The sequence below is a fragment of the Nelusetta ayraudi genome, unplaced genomic scaffold, assembly GCF_046127955.1.
Source record: "Nelusetta ayraudi isolate G7.1 ecotype Tasmania unplaced genomic scaffold, CSIRO-AGI_Nayr_v1 ptg000004l, whole genome shotgun sequence".
NCBI lineage: Eukaryota > Metazoa > Chordata > Actinopteri > Tetraodontiformes > Monacanthidae > Nelusetta > Nelusetta ayraudi.
The window spans coordinates 11,836,944-11,855,085 of record NW_027466054.1 but is presented as its reverse complement, the minus strand read 5'-3'; positions in this window follow the sequence as shown (position 1 = coordinate 11,855,085).

Sequence of the window (18,142 nt, the reverse complement as noted above, 5' to 3'; positions counted from 1 at the left end):
TATTACACAACAAGCCTCGTCCTGCATGCATTTTGCAACCGATCTCTCGTCCCTGCAGGAGTGCGAGCACGCTGGCATTTTAATGTGCCGGGGCGAGGGCAGGAGAACTCTTCGTCGAGGTGTCACAGCGAGTTTGGTTGGGATGCGGGAATATTAACTCAGCTCTTGACTGCCAAAGAGAGAGAGAGACAGAGGATGGAATTTCGAGGTTAGTGAGCAACCGGAGCCATAAAGATGATGATGATGATGATGATGATGATGATGACGGGTATGTGAGTGGCCAAAACAGCGGCAACAACGGGGAGTTATTAGGGCGGCGGCTGATGAGCACTCATCAACACGGGGTGATTTAAAAAATGGCCACGGACTAGAACAACAGCTGGCTTTTTCCACCGCTGCAACTGGAGGGATAAAAAAAAAAAAAAGAAAAGCGGGCAGACGGAGGCTCCGCAGCTGATTCATTTCGAAGCAAAAGGGGGGGGGGGGGGGGGACAAAACAACAACATATCCACAGGCTCCGGCAAACAAGGCTTTCGTACATTCAGACGTGCTTTCTTTTTTTTCTTGTGTTCCAAACGCGAAACACGGTCCAGAGCGTAAACACATTAGTTTTAAGACGGTCGTGTAAAGATAACGACCCATCTGTGGCGATTACAGCTGGCTGCACCGCTCCATCTGAAAGCTTCATTCTCCTTCTGCTCTCCTAGCTGGGAACTTGTTCCTGGAGATAAATCTCTCTAATCTCCAGGGTTTTTTTCTTACTATTATTATTATGATTATTAGTCTCCACATCAATCATGAGGTAATTTAATTGTGTGCACGCTTTAACTGTCTAATAGGTTGGGAACATCACATATGGCTTGGAAATTGTTGAGAAAAATGTTTGGAAAACCATAGCGGGTTTCTACTCAGTGGTAAACAAAGCAAAAACAGCGGCGAGAAAAGCATCAGCGCAGTAGGATGTGCAGTTTAAAATGGGCTTATCTTCCTTTTATGCGTAAGTGACAGCCACAGGGCCGGCTAACTAGCATTAGCTGCCGTATTCCCTTTGTACACAGGCTGCTAAAACGCTTCAAAAACAACCCAAAAAGGATCCTGCTGTTTGTGTTAGCGGCTGCTAACAGCTTGCAGCGAAGGTCCCATCTGCCGCCAAACACGCCTGCTGACACCCCGCGAGTTCAACTTGGTAGGCTGTGATGGTCCACACAGTGCCTGGTGTCGTAGATGATTGACCCTGGAGTCACTCCGCCCCTCTACACAACAACGAAACAGCCTCTCCCAAAAAATCTCAAAATACAAGCACATCAAACTAAAAGAGGCTGAAGTTTGAGTAGCTGAAAAACATAAGAAATACAAACATCTACCACCCGCGTTGTTTTCGCACACGTTGAGTGACAACTTCATATTGGGGCTGAGTAGGTTCTAATCAGGTCCCTGGCAGATTACAGTACCACAATCACACAACAGTTCATCCGAACTCAGAGGAACATCCAATTAGAACGGCGGCGGCGGCCTGATAAATGGGAGAGTTAATGCAGACTCTCAAAGAACAATTAGGATGCTCCGCTGTGTCCCCCATGTAATTCTGCTCCCCGCTGACTTGTTCTGAACAGGAGGTACACGGTCGCCTAACCGGCTGCCTGCCGGAGAACAGAGTGACTCCTCGGGTGCATCAAGCAGAAAACAGGTTGAACCCGTTGACATCAAAGCAGGAAACAATAATCAAAATATCAATTGCATAAGCTAAATATGTTACGCATGATACGATGATTGACAGCTCTTAAAATGCTTGATATTCAACCAACGTCCAAATCACGTCGCTGGCTCAGTGGGCACGACACGCGGTTGAAGAAGAGTAATGTCAATGAAGGGAAAAATAAACAGAGACCAACAGAGAGACACCGCGTGAAGAAGAAAGATATCCGTCACGGCATTTGGCTGCCCGATAAAGCATAAAGATCCGAGAGGCTTGAACATATTTGCTGCCAATGTTGAATAAGACACGGAGACGAGATGTGAGGGAGGTACGATGTGATAGGAGTGATTGACGTTAACATTAATTGACTTGCAGGCATCCCAATCTGTACCTGCTTCAAAAAAGAAAAGCTAAATGTTCTTTCAATCTGCTGTTCACGTATGCTACCGTGACTTAAAAACAATAACAACATAAAAAAAAGTCACCAACAGCAACCTGGCAGTTGCACAGAAATGACCATTCGAAATCTCAGCGCCTGTCTGTGTTGTCGTGACGGCTTCATCGTTTGCATTCACAATCGCTGATGAAGAATTTTTGCTTTGTTTCTTTAGATGCTTATGATGTAAAAGAGCCTTTAAGTCATACTCCTTATGTTAAGTAAGTTGATACTTTTGGTTTGTGTCAGAGTGGAGAGGCTCTGCCTCAGCCACGTCCGACTCCAGACGTTAAAGATGATGAGTGCTGCTGCTCCTCGTGGCACACGGCATTAAGCAGACATATTGTACTGGATTAATGGTGCTGCAATGGACAGGCCCATATGGCTCTCAGACACTTATCAACCAGTCCTCTGGTGGTGCGTGTGTGTTAGTGTGTGTGTATGTGTCCTGCGGCAATACACCACATCATCCCCCTGTCCCTGCCCGGACTCGCCATCCATTCACAGAGAATCAATGTCCTGCCAATGACAGGGATTGATTTTTGAGGATGTTGCAGGGGGTGATACGGCCTCCGAGTTGTCTGATTTGTATGTAGCGCCTCGAACCATGAATCCACAACAAGGCACCGGGGCTTTAGAAAAGCGGGTGTAAGGCCCCCGTGTGCAAAGTGTCACAGCTGATCTCTGATGTGCCCGCGCTGATGGCCCAGTGGATATTTTACCTGACAAGCCAGATTAAACGTGTCGCATGTCGCTGGGATGTAGTTTGCGTGTCCGCAGAAGAACAGGTCATAGACAATGTCTTGTAAAGGGAGAAGCCTTCGATAAAAGCCTCCGATGGTAATAAGAAACTATTCAAAACGGACCATTGAATAGTGTCAGTGCTGGTGGAGTCGGTTGGTAACGGCAGGGACTTTCCTATTTGTGGTGTCTGGCTTACATCACAACTAAATGCCGCCCCCTGATCACCATATTTCAACAAATTATGGAAGCTTTCAAGAAGATTTTTAAGCAGATTTCTAAGACTTTGGGGGCTTCACGCTCGTATATATGTGGGAATTGATGTGTCAGGGGCAAGAGGTGGTGAAGGTTTGCAAATCACAAGCTTGAAGAAATGCTGAAACAACAACTAAAGGTGCTTACACACTGAACGCGTTTTTGACGCGGTCTGACGGTATGGCGCAAGTAGGCGCAAGCAGGGGCAGACCTGGCGTCAACGCCCTGTGACGACACCTTGGCGCATCCAATAGGAGAGCAGCCGGTTCTGAAAAGAGTGGCCCGACGCAGAGCAGGGCGCCAGTTCGCGATCAAGCAGTAGTGAGGAAAAACGAAAGAAAAACTTGTCTCGCAGTGTCCCGAGTGTAACATTTGATATGACACCAAGTTCTGGGACTCAAGACTAGCTTAAAAATATGTATCAGGTTGGCGACTCTGCTTGGTTTCGGCGCTCTGACGTTCTCGTTACCTCCGGTGCTCGTACTAGGTGCTACGTGTTTTGCATTCAGGTGGCACCGGAGGCTTGAATAACTGCGGTGGAACCAAATCTCGTTGTCCCACCGTTTGCACACAACATCCTCCCGCTTGCTACTCAGTCCGTCGCTATCAATTTTGCCGAAAACCCGTGCAAAGTATGTTCCGTGTTGTCCAGATTCTAGATGAGTATAAAATAAAATGCGAATCAACGCGATAATGTCCCGACCCGGATATATATGAAAAAAACAACAACTTTATGTTCATGTATTGTCAGGCACAGTTCGATGTAGAGAAGTTTTAACACATATTTAACAACTGGTGCCGTGCTGTGCATCTGGGCACTTTCTCCCCCGCAGCTGGCTGCTCTCCTATTGGCTGCGCTGACGCCCCCCTGCGCTTGATGCGTTCAGTGTGGAGGCACCTTAAATGTCATGTGACACTGACAGGCATCTTCAAAAATTCCAGTTTAAGTGCCTGAAAATTGATTTGATTTTGGGTGAAAAGCCAAATCACATCGCAAAAAGCTATATTTGTAAAATTCTTCCCATGCACATGGACAGTGGAAGTCTTTGAAATATCAGCAATTCTGACTGCCTTGTGAGGTTAGCAATCACGTTTGCCGACCCAGAAGGTTTTTATTCCTGTCTTTCCCAGCAGCGCTCTCACTTCCTTCAGCAGTTTCCTCAGTGGCTGGAAGGAGTTCCCACCCTGCTCTCCCCCTCAGTCAGATTTGAACATTTGCAGCTACAAATGGCCTTCATTACTTTGCCAAAATGCGATTATCAAGGTTGAAATGTGAGACAAAAATATTTTAGCCAGGACGACAGTTTATCAATGATTGACTTTCGCTTTTCACTTTTTGGTTTGTGGAACTTTAAAAGTCACTATACGGTATATTGTACATTTGCTGCAATATTGGGAATATTCAAATTATGTTTGGATAAAAATCCAATTAAATCAAGCAAACAAAAACAAAAGGCAGCAGCGGTTGAAGACCTGAATAATTCTGCAAACACACTCTAGTTTAAGTATTGTTGTGCTGTTTTGTATTGTCGAGCAACAATACAAAACAGTTGGAATTGTGCCACTTTCAGCCGAACCGACTCTCTCTGAACATCTTTCTCACAAGATTCTTACCTCTGGCTCGGGCGGCTCCAGGGGCTACCCTCAGCCCACGGAAGGCTTTAGAGCATCACCGTAAACAAGAGCTGGACATTCACTTCTTCCTTTGCCAAAAACATTCCCCATCTAACAAGAGACCTGCAGACAAAGGAAGCCCACTAAACACAGAGCAGGAGCTGAATGGGAGGGTGGGGCTTAAAAGAGGAAGGAAGTCAAAATGGGCACGGCAGTGCAAGAAAGTGGGGAGAGGGGGATTAAATGAAAGGCTCTTTAGTGTTGCTATTTTAAAGGTAAATAGGAACTTTGGATGAAAAGGATCAGGAGTCACATGTTGCCTCCTGGCGTTCACTCCCCGACAGTTGGGGCTTTTAATGGACCCCACATCCATTTCCAACCAATCATATTATTAATACATACAACGCATTGTTTATTCTTTGATTATTACTGTTTTGGGCAGCCTATTATTTCAAGGCACCTGGTCAGTTAATATTTTAAGCCTGAACTCCCACAAATCCATCGTGAAAAGCTCCCATCTGAACGGTCTCATAGGTTCCAGTGACTTCAGAGTGGTCTGGTAGCATTAGGGGGAGGTTCAGACAAGACAAGGGCTTCTATAAAATCATCTTCAGATGAACATGTGAAGAAGAAAAAAAGCCAGACTCAAAAAATTGTGATGGGATGTAATGTCTGGTTAGGGGCAGCCAGTCTATAATTGTAAAAGCACTGACCCAGAAGAAAAGACACTTCAGACCGAGAGCAGTGGTTGGTCAGGAAGCCACGTCTGGTTCAGGAACTGACGACATAACAGTATTCAATACGTGCCCTCCTTCCACTTCCTGGAAGCCGTAATTGGTCCGTCCCTTTCAGAAGGTAATGAAAACTTTTGCAGGTGCAAATCAACCAGCCGCCTGGACACTTGTCTTCATCCCGTGTGCAATCACCTCGTTGGGTGTGTTTGTGTGTGTGTGCATGCGCGTGTGCGTGTGCGTGTGTTCCAGTGATCCGTAGCTAATATCAAACATAATTTCTAAAAATAAATATGATGCTAATTGGACTTAAGAAGGCACACACACACACACACACACACACACACACACACACACTCACACACACACAGAGTCAGAGACTGAAATTGAAAATGAAAACAATGAACAAAAAAGAAACAGAAAATCAAAAAGATTTTTTAGTTTTAAGTCATCAAAAGCTGTTCCTCTAGATGACACTGACGTGTGTGACAGTAATAATTAGCAATCGCTAATGTGCGCCATAGACGAATGAGTAATTGCACTTACGTCTACTTTGGCTTTTGAAGGATAAATACATCGCAGGCAACCTGTGAATTACAGTTTGATTTGGAACCATGTCTTCAAAAGCCGCTCAATCTCCTACTGGCGTCTTGATGCTTGGCGAACTGACATAACCTCTGTGGATTCAAAAGGAAGCCATTACAGGCAGTAGTATTACTTTAGAAAAAATAAATAAATAAACTCATAATTATTGCGGCAGCTGAAGAAGAGGGAAGAACGGTCTTGCTTTTGTCTGCACACTGGCCTGCATTAGCGACCAATGACCAGAGCCAAACACATATTCACTATGAAACGCAAATTGAATAAAACAGAAATACAAAAACTGATTGAAGCCGCACCACCCAAGCCGCACAGTCATAATGTTAGCATGAAAAACAAGTCCCGCCATTACTTAACATTTTAATAGCGGCCTTGTTTGCTTGCGGCTCTTATCATTCCCCCTCATGCTGGACTTTATCAGGAGGCACTTTCTGTCCCGCTGCCAAGTTCCTATTTTGTTGGGCTAAGGCTCACTTGTCATTGCACTCTACTCAACTGGCCAAATGCATTAACCACAAATTGATGTTTTGTTTTGTTTTTGTAGTAGTCGCAGCTTGTTCAAACTGCATTTGTCAGTGAACAACTGGGGAAGAAAGAGGGACGTCTCTGTCTGGCGGAGGAGCTCTGTCTCTGTTTTTTTCTTTCCTTTTAATCTACACAGCGGCTCCATTCACAGCGTTTCAGAAATGTGCATATTTCACGACACAAAGCTCGCTACTCAGCAGCTGCATTCCTCCGCGCTCGGGCACCAGGAGAGGAATTCCTCCCTCTTAACGTCCCGCCAAACGTCTCCGGCACAAAGCGTCGGTGATTGGACACATGATCAACTACTGAATTATCAGGGAAGACACTCCAACCCAGCAGCTCACAAACGTTTCGCCCATCACGCGGGCTTTTCTGCTGTTCGTAGCTGTCAGGAGGAAGTTTAGCTTTTAGTTTGGTTTATTATGAAAATGTTAAAAAAAAAAAAAAGACTAAAAATAAAATGATAAATAAGAACTTGTACACAATGGGTACATTCAAATAAGAATTTTGAAACATACCTTTTTAACATTTCAAGTACATCATTCAAATGAAGATTTCCATGTTCAAAAAGTAGCAGGAAGGAGTTCAAAAACGTTTTTTCCGTCATCTAATATCGTACCGGGAGTAATGTGTAAAATAAATGCTAATATACACATGTGTACAGCCAGGTATAAGATTACATACATACATGTACAATCACATCGACCTAACCATAAGCCATCCCCTTCCAGTGTCGATGGTTCACATGTCAATCCAGTCACACCACACAATAACCCATTCAACCTTCACCAACCACATCAAATCTAAAAAAAAAAAAAAAATCATTTCACATGATTTCATCTTATCAGAGAGGTGGGACGGCGATCTCTCAAAGCATCTCAGCCTCTGGCCACCGGAAGGATGGAGGGCGTGAAGAGTCTGGAGAAGCTCTAAAGAGAGACAACAGGATCCCGTCGTCGTCCATCAGAGGGGCCAGATGAACGACTGCTTTCAACAAGATTTTTTTGTTGTTTTTCTTTCCCCGCTGGCGCTCAAATATTAAAATTCGCTGCTCAGGAACATTACCAGTATCCACAGACGAAAGCGATGATATTTAATAATGAATCTCATTTTCAGACCACTGCGCCTGGCTCCTCAAAGTGCTTGCGACCTTCACGGGGGGAAAGTCAAAAATTAAATAAATAGATAAATAACACGACGTCGCTCCGCTGTAGGGAGTCAGCACAGTAGAAATGAACAATCTGTTACAATCCTCGCGTCGCAGGTTGGAGCTCATCTCGCTGATTTGTTTACCTCGGCTGCCGTGCCATAGATAACTTATTCATGAATATGTGCGCGCGCGTGTGGCTGCAACTCGTGGAGCCGCCGCACTCTCATTTGAATGGTCTGATCAGCGTTGTTTTTGCTCAACAGTTGCTCTGGGCGCCTTCAGAAGTGTCGTCCCCTGTCGCAGGGAGACAATGTTGGAGCAGGGGAATGTTCAAGATTATTATTTTTATTTATTTATTTATTTATTTTTTTAAAGCAACAATCTGCTCTCACTGTGCTTTAGAGAGAGAATGAAAAAAAAAAAAGCTGATGAAAAAATACGAGCTCTCTTGTGGCCCAAACGTCTACGCACAAGGACAAGGAGTTTTCGTGTGATGGAACTCTTGTCTTGTCACTGCAGCCTAAAGTTTCACTGTGAATGTCCGCGCTGCGACTTGAGTGAGTCACGGGTTTATTGCTCCGTGTTGGATAAAAGCTTGAGGTGCATTGTGTGATGGCGGGCCCAAGGTAAAGCCCATCAGGCTTAGAATCAGGAATAATTACCGTGAGAAAAAAATAAATCATGCTTGAATGCATGTTTGGATGGACGGTGAACAGGTTCAGTTAAGAAAAAGTCCTCTCATCTCCTCATCTGATGACAAGGTGACCTAATATTCTGGAGGCCTCTGGTCACCCAACTGAACGCCAATCAGATATTGGAATAAGATTGTAGCCAGAAAATGATCTATGAACTCAACGATCCACCGTCCTATACTCGTTCTGACAGAATAGATAAAAATGACACTTATAAAGCAGAATTTAAAAAAACAAGCAATACGCATTTTGACAGTTTTCAACATAAAACTTACAAAACACAGCATACATACTGAAAGCAGGTTTTAGTGCCAAAACAATGAGATGAAACCAAGCAGCACTGACCTGCGCCGGGAATCACATTCTGAAGTTACTTCAACTTTTCCTGCAATTAAATCCTCTCCACTTAACTTTATCCTTCAGCGCTATAATGATTAGAATTTGCATATTTTCTGGACTTCTGCCATATGTAGTTAGCTGATAATCTACTTTTGCACACACACACCCCCACTACCCCCCCAGTCCCAAGTTGAAATTGCTCACGACTCGCGAACATTTACCACCATGCAACTATTTGGTAATTGACCTCACATCTGAGCAGAGCCACCAGCATAAGAGGATAATAATGAGAAAAGTCGTGCTAATGATGTCTTTAGGTTTTGGCACCCTTCGCCACCCAGGCAACTTTGACCCGGGGTATACCTTTTGAAACGGTGCGACTGCGAAAAGTTAAATGAAGTGGTAATTCCAGGCAGAGGCTGGAATAATTGCGCGGCAGTGGGTGGTCTTTTGGTTTGGTCTGAGAATAATAAGGAGTCAGTCTGATTCCTCAGCAGCTATTAGCATCTGCTCCCCGACGTGTGGCGTCACCAATTAATGACAAAAAGGGGCCAAACAGGATTTGACTGCATTTTGGATTTGCGTGTGCTGCTCCAGGAGTTCAACAGCGTGTTAATGAAGAGGCGTTTCCGCATTTTATTGGATGATGACGGCAGACACACATTTAATAGACCACTAGGATTAGCAAACCCTTCCTTGAAAAACGGAAATGTCTCTTATTTTAAAGGGACATGGGACGATTCCATTTCATAATGGGACACTTGGCAACCCTCGATATCACATGCAAATTTTACTTTTTAGAAAGACAGACTTTGGACTGAGATTTACTTCCTGTTGCCTGCAGCTAGACTGCTTAAATGCAATTCCCCAACCTCAGTTAAACAAAAGAGGCACACTTAAAAAACACCCTCTACGGTTTGTGTCCTTTCTCTATTTGATATATTGGGCATAATTACCAGAGGTACCCTGGGCTGGGTATTAAGACACATCTGTTCTATCAGGGGTGATGTCCTCCAGGGGATTTACTCTACCAGCGGTTCTCCTAATGAACCCACTTACAGAGGAGATAACGAGAGAAAAAGTGGTTTAAAAAATACCAAAGAATACACAAGCTGAATTCAATCAAATTGCAATCAGGTGGAACCAAATAGTTTTCAGTCACTGCAACAGCTCGAGCCCTGACAAACAACATGAGAACAAATGACTGGAACGGTTGCATATTCATATGACCTGGTAGCCTATGAGATGTAAAAGAGTTGTGGTTGCAATTAGGGCTCAGCTGCTCCACCTTTGACTTTATGAAAGGCTTTTGCTGAGCTCAACAGTCAATCTGTCATTCCCATCAGAAGGTGATATATCAACAAACTGTGTGCAGGGTCAACAGAGCAACGTCTCTGTGGGCAGCTCAGAGCCAACACCGGCAAAGAGTGATTACCATTAGCAGAGTGGCGCAATGAGAATAAATCAAAAGGCCTTTGCAGTCGCATTTGTTTCATTCATGAACCAAACTTAAGAGATCGTCAGAGCACCATGATTCGCTGGCTCTTCACAGACACACACCCTCCCTCCAGGTCTCTCCTGCAGGTGCTAGTTTGTTGTTGTTTTTTTCATGAAATGCTGTCTGCACTGTGCCAGAAGCCACCTCAGGGTGCAGAGGTCATGGGTTAAACCGCTAAAACTCAGACAACTAGGCTCCTCTTGTTACAAATGTTGTCAAGTGCTCCGACGTAACATGAAATCATGGGCAGATCCGTGCCTCAATGAAGAAGCACAGGAGAGCGTGATTTGTTCTCACTGATAAAGAGTGTTCTCTTTCTGAAGCATCATAGTGTCTTTACTGTCCCAGAAGGGGCTTTAAGAAGACCCAGCTTTGTAAATGTTTGTGCTTTTCTGCATATTGTACAGTAAAACTATGATCCACTTATCAATAGGGTTAAATGGAACATCTGAAATGTGTAAAATCTTTCTTCTATCTTTTTGAAATCAGACATACAGTTTGAAAAAAATAATGTTTACTACCAAAAAACTAAAACATAAAACACATTTTTAAATGAATCGGTCATTCACTATTTTAGTCTGGTCATAATAGCCTAAAATAAATACTGAAGAATTCTGTTAGGTAAGCTTAGGAATGGAAAACAAACAACAAGCCCATCTGGAATGCGAGCTCTTCGAGTTCATTACAACCCCATAATTAAAATGATAGCAGCTATCAGGCTATTAAACAGGCCCGGCTATGACACCGGGGGCAGTCAGGGCCACACAACAGCAGCGATGTGACCCAGCAGTGTTTAACAAACAGGCTGCGTAGGGTTGCAGGGGACTGTCTCCACCCGGGAGACGTTGTTAATGTGATGGCATTTACAGCTCCTGGCTCCTCGCCGTCTTGATCAGCGCAAGAAGTGCAGTGTCTGCTAAGTTTTCTCTCCGAGCCTCTCAGTGACGCAGCAACGTGAAAAACACAACTTAGTGCGAAACATTATAAGGTCATCCTGTAATTAGCGAACGCCGGGACGATATCAACCACTTGGTATGCCAATTAAAACCGTGTAGATTGAACGACGTGCCGCGGCTGCGTCCCTGTCGGTTCGCTACGAGCGACGACTTGAAAGCTTTTCCTGGGGTGATTCCACAAGTCTTGGGACGGCTCTGCCCAATGTGGGCTTTCTTTTTGGTGGGAGACAAGGAATTTGGTTGATCTGAGGTAAGAGTAACAGCAGAGCGTCCAGCACAGAGGCAATTTAAAAGGTCCCGTAATGGGAAGTAACGTCAATAAACTGCAGCTTTGAGCTTAGTTACGCATTTACATTTGCTTATGGCAAACATCGAAAGGATGGAAAGATCCAAATGAGGCTAGGGAATTGTTTTGCACTCCCTGGCGTTTTGTCAAACCATCAGAACTTGGAATTCAGACAAATGGCACAGAACTGATAACGGCACTTCCTACTTGTTCTACAGTGTACACTACATTGCCACGGTAGCAGGCAAATTCCCCTTCAGCGTTTTCACGTGCAGGAGAGACAATGGAACTCCAGGTATTTTCTCTTACCAACACTGTCGGCTTTTCACATCTGCGACTGTTTTCACCTGAGGCGGAATCTCAAATACCTGTAAATTGCCTGTTTCTTTGCTAAGGTATATTGGGCTTACCATCTTTTCCCCAGCAACCACTACTTATGACTGATATTTCTTTTATTATTTATTATGTAGAAATATGAATGACTTTCTGCCTTCCTTCTTTCCTTTCAGAGACCACCATAATGTAGTGATTTTTTTTAGATTTTCTTTTTCAGGTTGGCAAAAAAAAAATTTGCATCAGATAATACCACCCTATCACTCCAAGGACACTCCTGGAGACTGTAATTTTGGCGCAACCAGGCTGGGGATCAAACCTGAATGCCCCCAGTCCCAAAGAGGACACTCTCGACCAGGCCGCCATCACAACTATAAAAAAAACCACACATTTTGAATGGAGGGAGTCCATCAGTGGTCATGGAACCAAATCAAATCGAACAAACTTCATTGTGCAGTTGAGTCCAATTATGTTTAGACTGGAGTTTCGCAATGCAACAATGTAAGCATTTTTCCAAAATGAGGTTATTTGTATATTCGTGCACCAGAGGCTATTATTTCACCTGATCTTCCGGTGAGTCATTCTTTAGAGTTAATAAAAGATGCTCTCCGTTTTTTCTGAGGCTAACCTTCGGTTGTGATTTCACCACTGCAGTCTGTTATCCCTCGAGTCAGTCGTGTAATTGTGTACTTCATTTCAGGTTCATGTTTGCTCAAACGGCTGGGACATTCAAACTGGAGAAGCCACAGAGGGCTTTTCTCTCTCTTCTTCTATCGCAGCGCGACAGTAGGTGAGAGTTAATTTCAATTTAAACACGCCCGCAAGTCACAATTAAAAAAAGAATATCGGAAACAGAGGAATATGTAATGTGAAGTGTATAAATGAGCAACAAAGAATAATGTTTTCAGCCAGATTTCTTTTCATCTACTTGGTCGTTGTCCTCCCTGTGTCTGGACCACCATCATTATGACACCATGCAACACATACTTTTTTACGCAGGCGCGCTAAATTATTCACCGCCTCTGCAATTTTCATGAGCTAGGTGATTACATAGTGAAACTGTACTGCAGGCAAAACAAGAAAGTCTTTCTTCGCAGTGTTTGCAGCACTGTAGCAAAGGCTGAAGAGACCCGGCAACACGACACGTGGAAACACCAGATATTAAAAAAAAAAAAATCATTGAATTCCAGAGCAGTCTCGGTAAATCTGCGCAGATCTTCTGCAGCATCGTCTAATCGGAGCGGCAACCTTTGGCCTCTTGCGCAGAAGGAAAGGTTTTTGTTCACAGGAAGTGAGGGAGCGATCCATGAATAATGGAGACTTGTCACTGAAGTCATTTTAAATATCGCGCACAGAGTCGTCAGGCTGATGGCTGGGGCGATGACTTCAGCTCCGCCAGCAGAACCTCTTCAGTCTGGCGATGACGTGAGGGAGGTGGGGGGGGGGGAATCAACGGTTTGATCCGATGCAAAGGAACATAAAACCTTTAGTGGCATTCAAGAATTACTTGAGGCCACTTTGAAAACCTGCTTCTCAGCACGGCCTCCAAACGAGCTTCTTGAGCTGAGTTGTACTAAAGCGGCACAGTAACGGGTGTCACAGAGCACTTCTGATCAGGATAGATGTGTGGTTGTGATGCTGTGTCCAGTGACTTACAACAGCACGACTGCCTTTCCAGACAGTTCTTTACTCTCAATTGACATCAATGTCTACGACTGAAATGCACCAAAACCAACCAGTCCGGTCAACTCAGGTCCCGTCCACACGGGAACGTTTTTTGGTGGGAACGGTAAAGTATTTAACCGTTACGGCGTTTCGTCCACACAGCAATGGCGTTTTGGGCCCCCCGAAACGGTATTTTTTGAAAACGGGTCCCAGAGTGGGAAAATCTGGAAACGCCGTTTCGCCGTTGTCACATCGTTGCCGTGTGGACAATGAAAACGGCTTTCCCTTGTAAAACGATGACGTCATCGCACCGTCACTGTCATGTGACCGGAAAAAACACGGCATGCAGCGGCACAAAAAACAACGATAGCGGCGAGCGGAGTTGTCTTTGTATCGCAGGCGCTTCAAGATTTGTTGGCAATATTACTACAAAACCTCACAAAACCTCAGACTCACCTTTTTTCCGCTACTCGCCGTTTTTGTTTTCGCTGTGTTTAGTGTGCAGCGGAAATGCCCTCTTTCTAAATCGTGGGTCTGGTGGCTGTGTCAGCGTCTGTGAACAGCGCCACCTTTCGGTGTGGCATACGCATTACATCGTTTTCACCCACTGTTCCGTTTCCATCTGTCAGCGTGTGGACGCGACTTTTTTCGACCCCGGGAAAGAAAAAAAACGGCAACGTTCCCGTGTGGACAGGGCCTCAGAGTCTCACCTTCTACTTTCAAGAAGCAACGAAACCCTGCAATGATCCAAACAAAGGACACAAATGATGTTGTTGTATTTGGTTTTGTTTTGTTTTTGTTTGATGTTTACTGTTTATGGCACAGTATTTTATGTCAAAATTCTACACATTCACATTTCTCACCAATATAGAGTAACAAAAAAAGAATGTTTTACATTTGTGGGTAGGAAGGTTGAGTATGAACTTCAAACACAGCTCTCAAGACAGAGTATGGAGTGTTTTGGTCAGTCTTGGGTATGTAGTTGGTACCAGTGCAAGGGCTTCTACTGGTGGTGCAAAGAGCTACACCTGACACAAAAGACCAACTGCTCTGTAAATGATAAATGTTTTCCACTATGGTAAAAGAGTTCTTTTGTAGCATCTTCACTGTCGCTGCCATAGTATAAAATCTTATCGCTTCATATTGTTGTCGTCTCAACTATGTCCCTTGCTACAACCTTTTTGTCCTTGAAGGCTGTTGGTTGGTTCTAATGTAGCACTGCTTTTCAAGATCTGCATACATTCAGACTTGAAGTCTTTCCAGTGTTTGCACTTGAGGCTTTTTGTGCATATGCGTGCACGTGAGTGTGTGTGCGTGATTCTCCATCTTCTCTCCTCCACAGTCAAAGATCAGAAGACAGATGGTTGCGTGTTTTGAGTGACCGATTTACAGCATTTGCGGCAGCTTTTGTTCTCACGCGAACAAACCCAGCAGTCAGTGTTTCCCCAGTCGTTCCTGCTTCTTTGCTGGATGTTTGTGATCGAAGGCAAAGAGTAAAGACTGCCTGCACTCGGATCTAGAGTTTCCCCTAAAAATAACCGAAAGGCTCAGGAAGTCAAAGCTTGTGGGCGAGGCTCTCTGTCTTTGTCTACACCTCCAACAAGAGGAAGATAAATGCATTCAATTAACTCTGTCTTGAGAAATCTGCACAAACAATTTAGAGTGATGAATGGGCACTCTGGATTTTTGTGCTAGGCAGAATTTTCATGCAGAAACCATTACTGTATAATCACCGGGAAAATGTGTTTCTCAAAAGACGTGGAACTAACGGTCTAAGCAGACAGCGTAAAACTCTTAACCACATGTGACTGAAGAGTGCAGAAGAAATTGTTTTTACTGAACCCATTACCTCTGAAACTTGAGCAGACACTAATAAGCGCTTCATGATTAATGTTTAATTGGACGAAAAAGTTTGCAAGCTAATGAGGCAATAGTTTGTCACATTTTTCAAAAGTATGACAAATGTCTTTTCCGTGAGAGACGCTGATGATCGACATGTTCGCTGCTTGCAGAATCACAATGCCAGAGGCGACGATAGTCAAGAGTGGAGAAAGCACGGTTTTCTTTTGTTTTGCTTTTTAATTCTTGCATATTATTGAATAATGAGAAACAAGGGCCAACCCTCAGAGAAACACTCTGCCGCTTAAAATGTTCAAATTGAATTGTGCATTCCTCCTGAGGTCCGGCCAGCTCACAACTGACGCCAGTGACTCGGGAGAGACGTGGGGACCTCACCGTGCAGCTGAAACTCCAGAGAATGCTCTCTGCCTGGGGCCACATCACACCATGAAAGGCAGCATTCCTCATATCACGACACAAGTTGTTTATTCATGTACTTTACTGCTGAGGGATGCATTTATATTACGGAGCTTTGTAGTTTGTGCCATTAAACTTCAAAGAGCTTGTCACTCGACCATCAGAAGGTTTTCACGCTGATCTTCAGCTCTCGACTCGGCGATATTTGATAAAAAAGTTAAAAATTGCTGAGCAGTGTCGGAAAGCTCGCGCCTTCTTTCAGGCTGGAAACGCCGATGCGTTCTGGAGACATATTAACGCTGTTGCCAGATAGCCCGGTTTGATTGATTCAAAGTCTATTCTTAGTTGGCATTTAGCTTAGCGCTAAATGATTTTTAGCTCAATCTGTCTTGCTGGCTCCGTAGGCCTGTCCCCTTCTTTACCTCCTCTCCTTTCTGTCGCTTTTCTTTCCCTACGCAGCTTTGACCACCCCTTTCAACCTCTGCCTCATCCGATCATCTCTGTCTTGCTTCATAATGAAGTCTTTTCCCCTTTTGTCCAGCCCCTATCGTTCTCAATTTCCCAGAGTTAAAAGCCCCGGCCGTGCAATCTGTCTGCTCAACAACAGTTGTCCCACCAATTGCTCAGGCATTGAAAGATCTTGTTATGGAGCTGGGCAAACTACTTTCTCCCCTCACATTAACTTTCAGGAGTTTCAGGGTAAAAGTGTGTCCTGCTGTTTAAGGTGAGAGAAACAGGCTGGCCTTCTCAGCTCTGGAAGAACACACATTTTGCCACTTTCCCCAGCCTAATCTCAAGTCTGTCAGGACTGATGCACTTCCACCCTCAGCCTCTGCAGTCACTATAGCTGTGAACGTCTGGAAATGGTCATAAATCAAAGGGAAATAATTGAAATGAACAGGGGTAATCAAGAGAGAGTGAGACAAAAATAAAGAAACAATTCAGTCTGAGCTGCGAAAGTTGGCCTTGTAAACTGTTTGCGTCTCGATAGTCCATCGTTGCCTAGTGCAGGAAGAGGTGGCCCTGTACCTGTAGCGGCCTTATTGTTACTCTGCAAGTCAAGGGAGAATTTAAAGGGGTGGGCAGGACCATGCAACTGAGTGCAAGGAAAACTATCAGAAATACACACCACAAAATGACGATTCTTAGCCAGTCCTTACTGCTCAATAATGGAGAAAAGAAAATGGCCCTGTGCTCCAGCTGATACATTGTCTTATCCTCATGTTTTATGCAACGCTCACATCATTGTAGTTGATAAGGAGCAATTAGGGCCGAACCGCTGAGGATGCTGCTATATCACATACTGATTTACAGCACGCACAGATGATTCCCATATTTAAGATTAATGAATTCCCTGAGTTGCTCTCTCATGCTGCTGAGTGGCAGACTGAGCCATGTGCTAGCGCTACTGGGTGATCATATGTGCCGGATCCCACAAGAGCGTGCATTACTCTTTGAAAACAATGCAGTGTCTAAAACCAACTTTGGGACCTCGGTGGTGAGAATGACAACCTGCAAAATAAGTTTGAGTAAACAGGCTTTAAAGCAAATGTCAATGAGTGTGTTCTGCTTTCTACTATTCATTTTGAAATATAGAATGGTTGAAATGAAGCAATGTTTGTGTGATTGTAAATACCATATTTTGGGAGGAGGGCGGTGAGGGAAAGTTATAGAATCTCAAAATAGCAAGTGACTGAAGGCTGGGATAAGCAGTGATGCATGGCTGGGGTCAGCTCCCCGGTGGGAGGAGGCTGCAGGGTGTAATGCCGATAATCACGAATCATGACTTTGCCTTTGCACACCATGGCACAGCTGAACCACGCCATCCCGAGCCTGGGCTTCCTGGAGTCCTGTTGTGGCCATGAAGGACACATGATGGGTACTGGCAGAAGAGAACATACTCAGCTATTTGTGGTCATTTTTAATGGAGTACTTTAAAACTAACAAGACAATGTGGGCCAATGGGATCTGTTTGTATACAGGCTACATTTTTCATCTTTTCATAATTTATTTAGGATTATGTTTTGCAGCGGTTTCATCCCCAAATCCTGCAGTCAGCACACCAACTATCAATGGACAACTGGGAACTGCTTATGCTTTTTAAATACGCAGCGACCTGTGAAAACCAGCATTGGCCAATTAAAATGGAATAGACCAGTGGACACAGAATACCAAATATTGACAGGACATTTTGGAGTTTGTTTTTTGTTTTTTTCTGGGGAGCACATTTCCAGGGGCTCAATCTGTGGAAGCAAAGCAGTCACAGAGGTTCATATACTGTACTGAAAAATGCTGGTATTAAATGTGCGCATACTTGACGTCTAAAGCCTGTTTGGCAAACAAGGACATCGTCGACATACATTATCTGA